Here is a 13,209-nt window from a genome sequence, read left to right on the forward strand (position 1 = left end):
AACAGGAACATTTTGGAGCCTGCAAAAAAATCCCTGCTAAAAAATCTGTGGCTCTCCTTAAGCTCTAAGTAATCTGGTCTGGTGGAAGGTGTCCTTGCCCGAGGCAGGGGTGTTGAAATGAGATGATCTTTAAGGTGAAATCCTTGTTCAGAGTTGTCTTGGTAGGCAAAGGGAAGAATTTTTGATTTTTCTGGAGAGCTAGAAAAAGATCCCATTTAGGGGTCAGATGGCACATAATCAGCTTCTCCAAGTGTAGGCAAGGGTAGTGCTGGAACTTAATTCTTGTTTGCTTCCTGCCGTTATTAGCAACTTAAAATATAATTAGCAAATAAAGGGGAAGTTGCTTGCACATAAAAAAATTCAACAGAGAAACATGAAGAATAATATCTGACATAATAATGACTTGAAAATTATCACTCAAAGGGTCAAGGTACCAAGCTCCATATGGGGAATCTTAAACTTGAGATGGTCTCTATGTACTTGATAATTTCATTTATCCAATACTGATGTGCCTTGCAGACAGCCCAGGTGCAATTCTGAAGATTCAAATGGAGAAGAAAGACACTAATTAAGGCCCTGCTCAATGAAGAAACAAACATATGGGTGAAAATCCAGTACAAAGAGCTTCATGCAGCCTGTTAAAGCCTAATAAACCTTTAATAGTTCCACTGTGAGCCCTTACTGGGAGGCAGAATGGTTGAGGCTGAAGATTTCTCTGGCAGTTGTATCCTCCAACCCCCCTGCTCAAGCCAACCATCTCCAGATGGCTTTTGAGTATCTCCAAGGATGGAGGCTCCACAGTGGTTATGCTGGGGTGAAATGTTCTGAGTCAGGTATCAATCATATGCTGAAGAAATACTTGCTCTTTGCTTACACAGGAGGTGCCTGAGGAGTGTAGTTAGTACTGTGTGAGGGCATGGCCTGAGCAGAGCTCTCTGACACAGAAGTTCAGCTGTGCCTTTGGGTATTCAGGTTCTGTTTGAAATGACTTTTAAGATGTGTCAGAGAGGAATTGTTTAGAGGAATAAAACAAAGAAATCACAGTCGTGCTCTTGATCTCCTTCAGGCAACAGAACATCTTGACTTGTACCTCTGAGGGAATACCAGAAAGTTGAAGAACTTAATTTTCAATTGAATAGTTTGAAGTTTTCTTTTGGCCTGGATATTAACACATGCACTACGTGGATGCCAAGTGTTCTGCATGTCAGAACATCATCACTGAGCTTGGGAAAGAGGAGTCCTTCAGAGAAGGACTCCAGGGAGCTGTCTTTTGCAAGCTCTCTGTATTTCAGCAGTGCTGGATATGATATGGAAGGCCAGTGATGACAGAGAGGATGCTACAACAAGGATGTCTGACCACAGGGCTCAAGCTCCTGCAAAAAGCACCTCCATCCCTTCTGTAAAGTGTGACTGGCAAAATTCTTCACCTTGGGAAAGACCTCAAGTGAGTTACATAAAGCAGCTGCTGTTGGCATTGCATCCATTCTTACATGACCTAATTGCATGGAAAAGGCTGACTTATGGTTAGGTAAAACTGGGAAAGAGTTGCTGAATGGTGTTTGATGTTGTTTAGTATTCGCTGAATTTGTTGTTTAATTTATCTGTTGGGTAGTAGATGTACAAAGTGGGGTAAGTGAGCCAAAGGGAACATTTCCTGCTGTGTTGTGCAGGGACAGTGGAGAAGTCAAGGAAAGTTCACTATACTATTAAAATCTTAGTTTGTGAGCTGTTTGAAATCCAGGCAGGTTTGCTGACCTGCTGCATTCAATCTCAGTATCTACTCTGTCATTAAAGCTCTGATTTGTTCTTTCTTCTGTACTGAAAATTACACTGTTCCATGAAAACTGCCATCACTTCTGGAGAAGACTCTATCTGGTCTTCTAAATCTTTGTAAGTGGGCATTAATGGCATTATATGACTTTAGTGTAAAATAAACAGGAGTGCTTGAAACAAACACCTGCTCTCACAAACTATTATTAGAGTCAGGATACTGAGAGTCTGGGTTTATTTGTGTGGCTCAGAAGATGTGTTTCACCTCTGTTTTAAGAGACTATTGCACAATATAGTTTTATTTCTGCCAGAATATGCATTATTAATTTATGGAAACTAAAGGCAGAGTGAGAGCTGGAGAAAGAATTTTTTAAATGGCTATAATTCAGGCATCTAAAAATAATACTTCCAGGTTCCTTCTATAGCCTCTTGCTTGTGTCTTTTCTTTTTAGTTCTTTGTTGAATGAGCTAATTTTTCCTGTGTTTGATGCAGCTAGTATTTCACTATAACTCTGTACATGAAAAAGTAGTTAGAAACACCTGCTCCAAGTTTATTTTTTATTTAACTAACATTTAAATTAATTTTTTGGTTTTTGCAGTGCATATAGCAACTTGAGTTGACCTCATTTATCCTATTCAAAAATGTTAGTACTTTAATTATGCCACTGCCTTCCTCCTCAGATCATTTAAACATGATGGAATTTCAATTTGTATAGTCTCTTCTCATATTGTACATTCTTTTAATCTGAGGTTTCAGCTTATTATCATCTGTACCACTTCACAGTGCTACAAGATGCCATTAGGCAACCAGGTTACAAGGACAGAACTCAGCAGACAGATTTCAATTTCCTTGTCCTTAGAAACAAGGCTCCAGGTACCAGGGAGACCTATTCCCTCTCATTCTTTCAAGACTTTTAAGTCTTTTATAATAGGTACTTCATCTTTATTCCAGACAACAGTATAGCAGATGAGCAAAGTAATTGCAATCTCTTTTCATGCAGGGCTCATCTTCCCTCCTGGATGTCTGTAGTTTATATCATGCATCCATTTGTGGCCATAATTGTACAGTGTTCAAAACAACCGTTTTTCCATTGAAATACAGTAAAATTCTTGGCTTTGTTCTTCAAATTCGCATTTTGTCTAACACTGAACTGATTTATTTTTTTGGTTCAGTGTATGAACTAACCTTATTGTATTGAGGACAAAATATTAAGCAGTGCAGTAAAGAAGGTTACTCTGAAGTTACAATTCATGCCTCATACACATGGATTGGCATCAAATCCTGATACAACAAATGAAAAGTTAGTGGCTGAACACCTTCTGAGTGACTTCCTGAGCCATTAATTCCATGTACTGTGGGCATGTATGGGTTTCCTAATGTATGAGAATATGGCTTGGTTCTTTATCCTGTATTTGTAGGTGCATAATGAAATTAGAGATCTAACAAAAGAGCAGGAGAATGTTTTTGAATATCAGAAAATACAGTCTCTGTAGCAAGTCCTTATGGGACTACTTATTTATGTATGGTTAAGGTTTGCAGCCTCTCTGTGTTATGTGGTGATTGCCTGTAGGGAAAAAATATGTATTTAAACATAATGAAGTAGTGCACAGTTCCCACAAACAGATATGCTGGAAATTAAACCAGGAAAGAAAGTATTTCTTTACACTATTCTCAGTGGTGTACTGGGAATATATAGGGTTTCCTAAATTATACTTGGGCCTCTCCAATAGGTAAATTATTAGGTGTTTGATATAAAACTTCACTGGCTGTGCAAAAATCCAGGATGTATCATTACAAATGCATCTTCAGTAGACTCTTTTAAAAAAAAGTCACATAGTTTTATGTTGCATTACTTTTAACTTATTTTCAGTATAAATAATTATATAGAAAGCATTGTTTTCTTTAGTATCACTTTTCTTTTGTCAGCTTCCTCTCTCAGACAAACAACTAAGCCAGCATCATGGGAACAGGAGTAAACTAATAAAATAAAAAAGTTCTCCTTTCTTGTGAGCATTAATTAGTTACATGCAATACCTTCAGCCGGTTTTGGTAGGAGGAAAGTAAATTATACGTTTGCCTGCAAAATATTTATTTATCTTTTCATTTAAGACAAGTGAATTTCAAAGAGTGTTTTACTTCACTTCTTTTGCCTAGTATTGATTAAAGAAAAGAAAGCTTTGTTACAAAACAAATGCAAGCAGCTGGGGAAAAAAGGTATCCTAATATGCTGCCAAATGGTTAAAATGCATTATCAAGTGATAAATGCAGAGGGTTTTTATCTTACCCTCTCCCCATGCCTCTCATCACAATTAAGTACGTAGGAGGCATGTCAGCTGAATGTCAGAATATATTCATATTTTATGTTTGAGTACATCCCTATTCATACAATCTCTTTCCCCAATATGATGGAAAACACAGAAGCGTTAATTTAGTAAACCTTTCTTTTCAATAGAATCCCAGAATGATTTGGATTGGAAGGGACCTTAAAGATCATCTAGTTCCAAATCCCCTGCCATGGGCAGGGAAATGTTCTTCACATTATTAATGCCAGCCAAAAGTTACACACAACTACAGATGGGATTAAGATTTAATAGTAAGCCAAAGAATTTATCTCAGATCTATAAGCAGCTACAAACAGCACACTAAACCTAGAAGTTTGGGGAAATATTTTCTCTTGTGCTTTTGCTACATGCAAATAATCCTAACCTTTTTCAACAGGCTATTCAGCTATTTCCTTCTTCAGTGCCACATTCTATATACCTTTAAGGTTTTCCAAAATACCCTGAAGTTTAACATTTGTATCTAGAATAAACTGAAGGGATTCCTCCTTCCTGCTTCCCAGGAAAAAGAAAGGAGAAAGTAGGAAGAAAAAAATCCAAATATTTTAAGTACAATAATCTTCAAATTCAGCTTCCACAGGTGTATAATGTCAGTCACCAGGAGATACCAGAAGTCCTTACTTATGTGTGAAAGTAAGATAAGGAATTGTTGTGTTTCTGCTGTAATGCTTGAAGTTTGCAGAACTGGGAAGAAGGGTGTTTAATCCTGAAACACAAGATTTGTATCAACAACATTTTTTTACTGTTTCCTTTCAGATTCTAACTGCGTGAAGCTCTTGCTCTTACAAGTCTACATGAAAAACTGCAGGTAGGATAATCCAGATTTAGTTAATATTCTGTAAAACTGATAACAGTATGAATTCTGTTCTTTCTTTGGAGCGCACAGTTGTGCTTTCAGATATTTCTGATGAGGTGGCTTGTTAGCACACCAAAGTTCTCACAAATATCTCCTCTTTGCTGGCAGAGCCAGGTAAGTGGGTGTGACTGGGATTTGTAGGAGTCTTTCCCACACACCAGTGTGTGTTCAGCCCCCTCCTGCAGACAGAGTAACCCTGCCTGGGGAGATTGTTCTTTCTGCAAGTGCCAACAGCTTTGCCTGGCCCTGTATTTGCATGGATTTTATGACTCAGCTCACTGCAGACTTTCCTACCTTTTTATTTTTGGTCACCTTCTTAGAACAACAGGCTTTTTCCTTAGAAAATAACTGACTGTTGCATAGATGTTTTTGCACAGCCATCGCTTGCTGCACTGGAGTAGATATGAAATTGCTCCTAAGTTCAGTGAAAAGCTACTTAAAAATCAGTTGTGGTTCACAGATGTTGTAAACATCTATTTCGATCAGTTAAAAAATATGGTTGCTTTTACTAAAAGCAGTGTCTGGGATGATTTTGTTTTGATTGTTCAGCACTCTTGGTGTTGCAAATAGGTATATCAGCATTTGAAAGATGGTCCTCAGGCACTCAGATTTCTTTAATAGCAAGCAAAATTCTCATTAACAGGCAATTTTAAAAAGCAATAACATTCATTTTTTGGGCTATTAAGCATATAGAGTGTTTATATTTCCAGCAACGAATGAATTAATGGAAAATAAAGTTCTGTTATGCACTAGTGCCGCAGCATTGCAACATAATGTATGTGAGGCTGATTACAAGGCAGCCTTTCAACAGGATTGTACATGATCAAAGCTTCTCCAGTGAGAACTATGTAACTTAAATGATTGAAAACAATTCTAATGTTTGTCTTCTCTCTTTCAAATCAAAGCTTTTTTCTTGTTAATGATGTGTTAAACTAAAAAACCTTCACCTGTGGGTCTGTAGCTCTCCTAATTCCAGGCAGATGTGTTCAGTGTCACATCCCTTCAGCACAGACAGCTCAGGTGTTTTGCCTCAGGTGCACATTGCTGGTAGGATTGACTGTGTCAGCCTGAACATATCTGCCTGTTTTGATGTCTAAATAACAGATCAGGGCCAGGTCATGGCAAGGCAAAATGCTGTTCTTTGGAGGAAAGTCCCAGCAGGTAGGCAGTGTGTCCAGCAAGGAGGGATGAACTCATTCACAGGGACCTGACTTCCCACCCTCACCTTCCACAAACCCTGACTTCTCTGAGAGTGATGATTCACCCTGGAAGGCCTGGTGCCTGAAGTAGTTATCCATCACTATAAGCACATCTCAAAGCATCAAACACCTCCCACAGGCCTCTTTCACATGTTAGGTTAGTGATTTTAAGTCCATGAATTGTCTTCTGAATTTTTATGTGCATGGACATAATGCTGAAGTCTAACAAAATTCCATGCTTTTGAAAAAAAGCTATTAATGAGATAACAAGATAATACTGAAGCTCTTATGTATTAATTGTTTGTCATTACCCCGAAAAGACCCAGGTAAGCAAGAGCAGACATTTGGTTTTGATACAGAGCTCATGAAAACAATCACACTCTGTTGCAGGACCTAGTGAAAATTTGCTATCACTGTAGCAATGGCACATGATGGGAGTTATCGTTCTGAACAAACCCAAATAGCTTCATGAGCCTCAGAATATGGTCGTTTCTGTGACTACTTTCACAATCCCATTGATTAATTTTTTCACCAAAACCCATTTTCTGCCCCTAAAGCAGGAAGGTCTGTTATTGCAGACTGAGATGTGTGGGGGTGCCTTCAGGCTGTACAGGTGCTGTGACAAGCTTTCCCCACCTAGCACCTGCCCTTCCAAGGGACCACTGGGGGGAGAAGGGTCAGTGCCTCACCCCAAACCATCCCCAGAGCCTGGTCAGGAAGAATTAATGTGGTGTCAGCATTCTGCCTTTCCTCAATGTCACTGATCTCACACACATGCTTTTGCACAGTCGGCAGATGTGGCTGAGGAAAGACACAGAATCAAACTCTGCAGGAAGGCTGCTTGCAAGTGGTATTAATAGAAAAAACACATACAGGAGCAATTTAAGTAACTTTGCTTCCTTGAGGAGACAATACTGCAGTCAGGAAAAAATTCAGAAGTAAAATACATGGTATTGTTAGAGATGTGAAAAAATGGTGTTTCCTTTCCTTTCTTCCCCCTCCTTCCCTCCTGCCCCCTCCAATTTCATCCACTGTTTTGATGGAGGCAAGTACAAAGTATTTTGTCCACAATATCCATTGATTGATTTGTCTGCTTTTTTTTTTAAAATTAAATTTCCTTCAAAGAAAATATATTTTGTTAGTGGCCCCCAAGGCTTCCTGTAAAGAAATTAATGCCATACCCAATAGTAAAGAAGAAAAGCACTATTCTGTTTTAGCCTTGTTATCCATTATCTCAAAAATCTATCACTACCAGAGTGCTTTAGCTGCCTTTTAAACTTAGGGAGTAGGGAGACAAATTCTCCAAATTAACACTTCAAAGGAGTTCCTTTATGTCAAACGACACACAATTTGCACAGCACTTAACCCATGCATTTTCCTGACTTCTAGAGCTCTTTCCTTGGAAATCATTATGGAAAGCGTTGAAGTACTAACTTCTGACATTGATATGTTGCAAAATACCTCCACAGCACACTGGAAGTCTGAGAGGCTTCCAGCTGCTTGGTATAGATGTTAGAAAGTGTAGGCTTTGTCGTGTTCTCCTGTTTTTGCAGTGAGAATGCCCTCGAGGCAATTTAGAACATCTGCTGAGAACACAAAACCCTTCCCTCTGCAGCTAGCTTGCCACTCGGTTTAATGGAGCCAAGTTATGGGGCTTGGTGAGTGGAGCCAGGCACAGCTTGGACAGCCAACAGTGTGAAAATCAGAGTCAACATACTTTCAGTATGAGAAAAATGAGGGAATCAAACAGAGAAATTATTACCACAATTAAAAATAAAACCCATCTAATTTTGTGTTGCTGTTGTTGCAGCAGTACTGCAGAATTTATAGCTAATCAAGCCATAAAGCCCAAGGTAACATTAATCAGCTTGCCAGCCCTTGCAATAGACACTTACTTTTAAAGAACTGCATTTAAAATTGTCCTCATTTCTTTTTCTGAAACCCCCCAAAATCCTGATTATGCTGTTCAGCGAATGTCTGTATAAAACAAACAGTTTTTCTAGCTCGCCATTGAGCCACCCTTTTTCAGTTTCTTGTACAGTAACAGTGAGGCTGTAGACGAGTGCTGCTATCACTTCTTTTTTTTTTTTTTACTTCCCTTAAAAATGTTGTTGTGAACTGATAAAACTCTTGTTTGGTTCACTCCTACTTAAAATTAGCAACAGCTCCAGGTTAATGATAGTTTAGAAATTACTAATGTTGAACAGCTTCCCAATTCTGTGTTTTAATTTCCCAGTTCTGTTGTTCTCTCAGTTCTGGCTCCACAGTTTGAAGGAAGATCTATGAGAAGTCAAGTCAGACTAGTTTTGTTGTGCTAATGACCTTCCTCTGAAGGTAACAACAGAAAAATATAGTCTAGGACATGTATATGATTGAGCCACTATGGGAGTTTGGTCATACTACTGCTAATAGCAAATCAAACTCTGGAGCTGGTCAATGACCTTAATTTCATTAGAAGCTGCTTCTGGTTTTAGGTAAATTTGGGAAAAAAACCCAAAACAATACTTCAGGATCCATAAACCACCAGATATTTGTTTTTCACTAATTCCAAATGTTTTTAAAACTAATTACTAACCTTTACTGTGTGAACAGGATGGATAGATACTGAATTTAGAAGGAAAAGGATTTTTTAAAGGGGCATCGTCTCCTAGCAGCTCTGTCATGCCTGCAGGATGCACATGAACTCTGGAGAAACATCTCCATTTTCATTTAGGCCGCTTTCTCCTCCAAACAAAACATTATTTCCCCATCACCTAACACAAAGCACTGATATCCTGCCTCCTATTTTCCAGGCTCTCTTTTGATTACTTGTTTGGGTGCTAGAGAACCTTCTACTTTCTCTCTGGTTGGACTCATCAGCAGCATTCTTGGGCAGAAAAACAAGGAGCAGAAAAAACACTTGGTACTGTCTTGGGTATAAGACATTCTCTAGCAAGGAAATTTGAAGAGGATTGAGCAGTGTTTTCTAGTATTTCCTTCTAGAGTCTCCTAGAGCAGCTCATCAGTGTTTCCACCCATAAGCCACTCTTCCCTGTTCAGCATTTCATGATTTTTATATGGGTTCATATTTCCCAGAACCTATTAGAAGGCTGATGGCAAGAAAGGATGTTGCAAAAGTCACACTGCAAGCAATGTACCAAATGGAAAAAAGCATCACTGGAAACCTGTTCCCTTATGGATGTTTCACTTGAGACACGATTATTTTAGGAGGGAAAACATCACGCACTAAATACATTTAATTATTTGGATCTTATCCTGCTTTGGACAGATTGTGACAATCTTACATAAACACTGGCACCAAGTATTAGGGCAGTCTGATTTTTGACCCAGATCTGATTATTTTGCAGCACACACAACTGTGCTTCCAGTGGAAGATTCCCCCATGTCAAGTTTCTAAACAGGGTAAATAAAGCCATCTGTTGTGGAAGCAGGATTTTTAAATTATATGCCCTGTTAACCACTGTTTTGCACACTGAGCTATTCATGTCTAAAGAAACAACCTTGTGCTTTTCTAAAAGGAGTTTTGCTCTCCTGATTTATACATTTCTCGGCCAGATATCAGATGTCTAAATTAACCTTTATTCTTCTTACATTTACTTCTATCAGACTAATTTCAATCTTCTCCCTTTCCATTGACCCCTCGTGTTTCTTTGTTTCCTACTTTCTCTTGAGCTCTATTACAAATACAACTGCAATAAATGTTTTACAAAAATATGTAATGAAACTAATATTTGAAACTATGTATGTTATACATGTTATATCTAGTAAAGTAATTAAAATATCTCCTGTGAAAAAGATCTTATCAGCCTCTAGGCCAATGCAAACATCATCTCTGCAGAGATGAGCACGGAACACTTGATATAAGTAAGGGGGGATTTCCATGGTAAGAATACACATGGTTTCCCCCAGACCGTTCAATAAGTGTTTAATAGAAACACTTTTTCCTCATAGATGAGTGCATTTGAAGACTCCACTTGTTTAGCTAAATTGTTGTTGAATCAGCAAAAGGTTAAATTGGTATTTCCAGGACTATTCTGCTCTCTGTACTCCCCTCAGTCACGAAGAGAATTGGTTCTTGTTAGAAAATAGGGGAGTGAGCAGAAATTTCTGCTGCAAATTAGCACATGGAAGGAGCACTATGTGCTGTTTCACTTTATCACTTCAGGGGTCCATATGGGTTACTTTAATAGGGCTTAATATTTGTCCTCTTTTTATTCTCATAATAACGGATATACCAGACTGGACACTGATGTCTTCTTAAGGAAATTGGGGCACCATCTGGATTTATGCCAGCTAAAATCCTGCTCAGCTGGTTCTAAGCCTTAGAAAAGTTCAAACATATATATATAGTTCAAGTTTTAAATTCTTCTGCATTGTTTATTATATATTTATTTATTTTTATGGGGGTTTTTGCCCTGTTAGTCTACTGCAAGGCTTTAGGGTCCTTGGTGATTTTGGGATTATGAACTCTGGCAGTCATGGGACTTGCAAACATGAGGTTAAATCCACAGGGCAGTAGCGTGGGTAACACTTACATAAAAATATACATACATTTAAATAATATATGTAATTTACTGATGTAGAAAGCAGTGCTGGATCTCACATTGCAAACTCTGATTTTCAGCAGTTTGCTACAACTGAAGCATTTGCTTTGATGACTTTAAAATATCAGGTATCTGTAGAGATGAACAAGACATACAGATCATCTTGTCTATGTTTTAGTAAAGCACAAGCTTCCCTCATACCGCTGAATTACAAATATCAAACACCCTAATTTGAGGTTGGACAGCCTAATTTATGTCCTTTTTTTTTAATAAGCACTATTGTCATAAGACACCTCTCCCAGCACTGCTTTGAAGATAAGGATATGAATATCCATGGTTAATTTGAGCTTGTTTGAATGGTCAATTACCCTTGTTGTTAAAAACTCGTGCTTGCTATCTACAGTTACTTTATTTAAACCTTCATTTTATGTCGTGTCTATTAATGAAAATACAATTTTATGTAGAAAATTAGAAACTGGAAAAGCTGCAAGAAATAATGAAGAAATGGTCTGGAAGAGACCTGAGGTGAGATTTAGAAATTTCTGAATCTCAGAAACAGCGAGCACCAAATCAGCACTTTTCATCTGAATCAAGTTAAAAGGTTTGTAAGGTTTTTTTTTTAACCAGGTGAATTAAAAAGGCACATATTGATGTCTTTAGAGTGAGTTGGTTTATATTCTAGGTACCCTCACTGATGTAGATTTTAACTTGAAGATTATTTCAGGATGAAATACACAGTTTTTCTTACAGTCTAATGTTTCAAAATTGATAATTTTTGAGAGGGCAGATTAAAAAAACCCAGTATCTTGATTAAAAAATACAACCAAATGGTCTGATTTAATTAGCTGTAAAGAAGTGGTTAAAATGCAAACAGAAAAATGGCTAAATTATTTGGCATGTTAATATTTTATTCCTCCTCATACTCTTTCTCTCTGTAACTTTGCTTTCATTTTTTGCTAAAAGCTTAATCCTGCTACTTTTAACATAGAAAATTACCCCTAAGATCAAGTGAGATCCTGAGGGAAGTATTTAAAAAGAAGAGAAACGAGGATATTTATCCTTGCCATTTGTCAACTAACTCAAATATCTAAGTTAGAAGAATATTTCCCCTCAGTTTATCACGTGACTGATGAAGGGAGGACATTGCAGTAGAGAGTCCACAATGCTAAACTAAGTTCTTGCTATGAAGAGTTTTTTGAAGGTCCTACATCTTTTCCCCTTGACAGAATAAATAATGTACAGATGTTGAGATAAGAATTTAAATGTAGATGATAATAGCAGCTCTGAAGAATATTGACAGGCTTCTGAACAAATCAACATCAGCTGATAGCAAACAGAAAAGCAATTTGACATATGGACATTTAATCCAGGACTGCTAAGTATTTATTATGCTGTGTCTTGACAAATAAATTAGTCCTAAGTAGATGTGATTCAACCCAACCAGTTCTAGGCACTTAATACTATTAAAAAAACAAATCCACTGAAAATCCAGATGGTGAACATTTGATAATTGATTACCATGGCCTTAATTTTTTGTTCTTTGCATAATTTTTGTGCCAGGTGATATTAATTAATATTTTACCATGTGCATGAGGTACTGAAGGCATCTCAAAAAAAAAATCTCATTTTCATAAAGCTGAGATGCTTTGGCTTTAGTTACATTTTATATTTGTTTTTCCCTTTTTGCCTCCTCTCTCTAAGTCACCACTAGGTTTAGACTAAATTTGAGCTTTTTGAGGAAATATAGACTCTTGTCCTGTGGGTTGTTTTCAGGTAGCATGATTTACTGCAGCCCTGGAAACTGTCCAGTGACCATCCAGAGTGTAGATTTCCCTTCTTTCTTCTAATAAAATGTACAGCAAAAGGGGCCAACTTTTCCATAGTGTGTCAAAATGGCAGCTTGCAGTTCTATACCAGCTGTTAAACTGAAGGATTTTGTTTGCAGGTACAGCCCTTAGGAATTACTTTTTGTGTGTATATATGTATACAAGTATATATATATTTAAATTATTTACTATTTCCCCCCCTTTTCCAGTTTTCTCCTTTTTTTCTTGTGACAGATTGCAGCACTCTTCTGAACTTCTGCTTTGTGGCAAATATGCTGCAAAATTAGTGCAGTGACTCAGAAAACAAAATGGATACATGATTTATTAAGCTTTAAAAGGATGGACTGACAGGAAACCAGATTTACTCCCTCTTGAACCAGTTTTCTAGATTCTAGGAATACAGTTATAATGCAAAATGGAACAGTTGAAACTTGGTAGGTTTAAGTATTTTGTTTTCCCTACAGGGCAGTAATCAACTTGTTGGTGTTTTTTTATGTACTCCTGAGCACAATGGTCAAGATCTAAAGCTCCTATGTCAACCTGCTTGCAAGGAACAGTTTTCAGGTAAATGTTAAACAGTTTTCAGCACTGGTTGTACTCTAGTCCTTGGAAATTGTGTGAAACAACACAATGGCCTAAGCAGACATTTTCTAAAGAGGGGACAGCTGCAAGAG

General features: G+C 37.7%; 1 long non-coding RNA gene across 1 annotated transcript in view; it reads left to right on the forward strand.

The window, feature by feature from the left end:
* Positions 1-13,101, forward strand: part of LOC146434422 (uncharacterized) — a 36,466-nt gene extending 23,365 nt beyond the window's left edge. The window contains exons 5-7 of the long non-coding RNA XR_014853260.1: positions 4,867-4,918; positions 11,174-11,310; positions 13,000-13,101. This is a non-coding gene — a long non-coding RNA (uncharacterized LOC146434422). The remainder of the gene's footprint in view (positions 1-4,866; positions 4,919-11,173; positions 11,311-12,999) is intronic.
* The last annotated feature ends 108 nt before the right edge of the window (positions 13,102-13,209 follow it).

Source organism: Lichenostomus cassidix, chromosome 7 (genome assembly GCF_008360975.1).
Source record: "Lichenostomus cassidix isolate B80296 chromosome 7, HeHo_3.0, whole genome shotgun sequence".
NCBI classification, from domain to species: Eukaryota; Metazoa; Chordata; class Aves; order Passeriformes; family Meliphagidae; genus Lichenostomus; species Lichenostomus cassidix.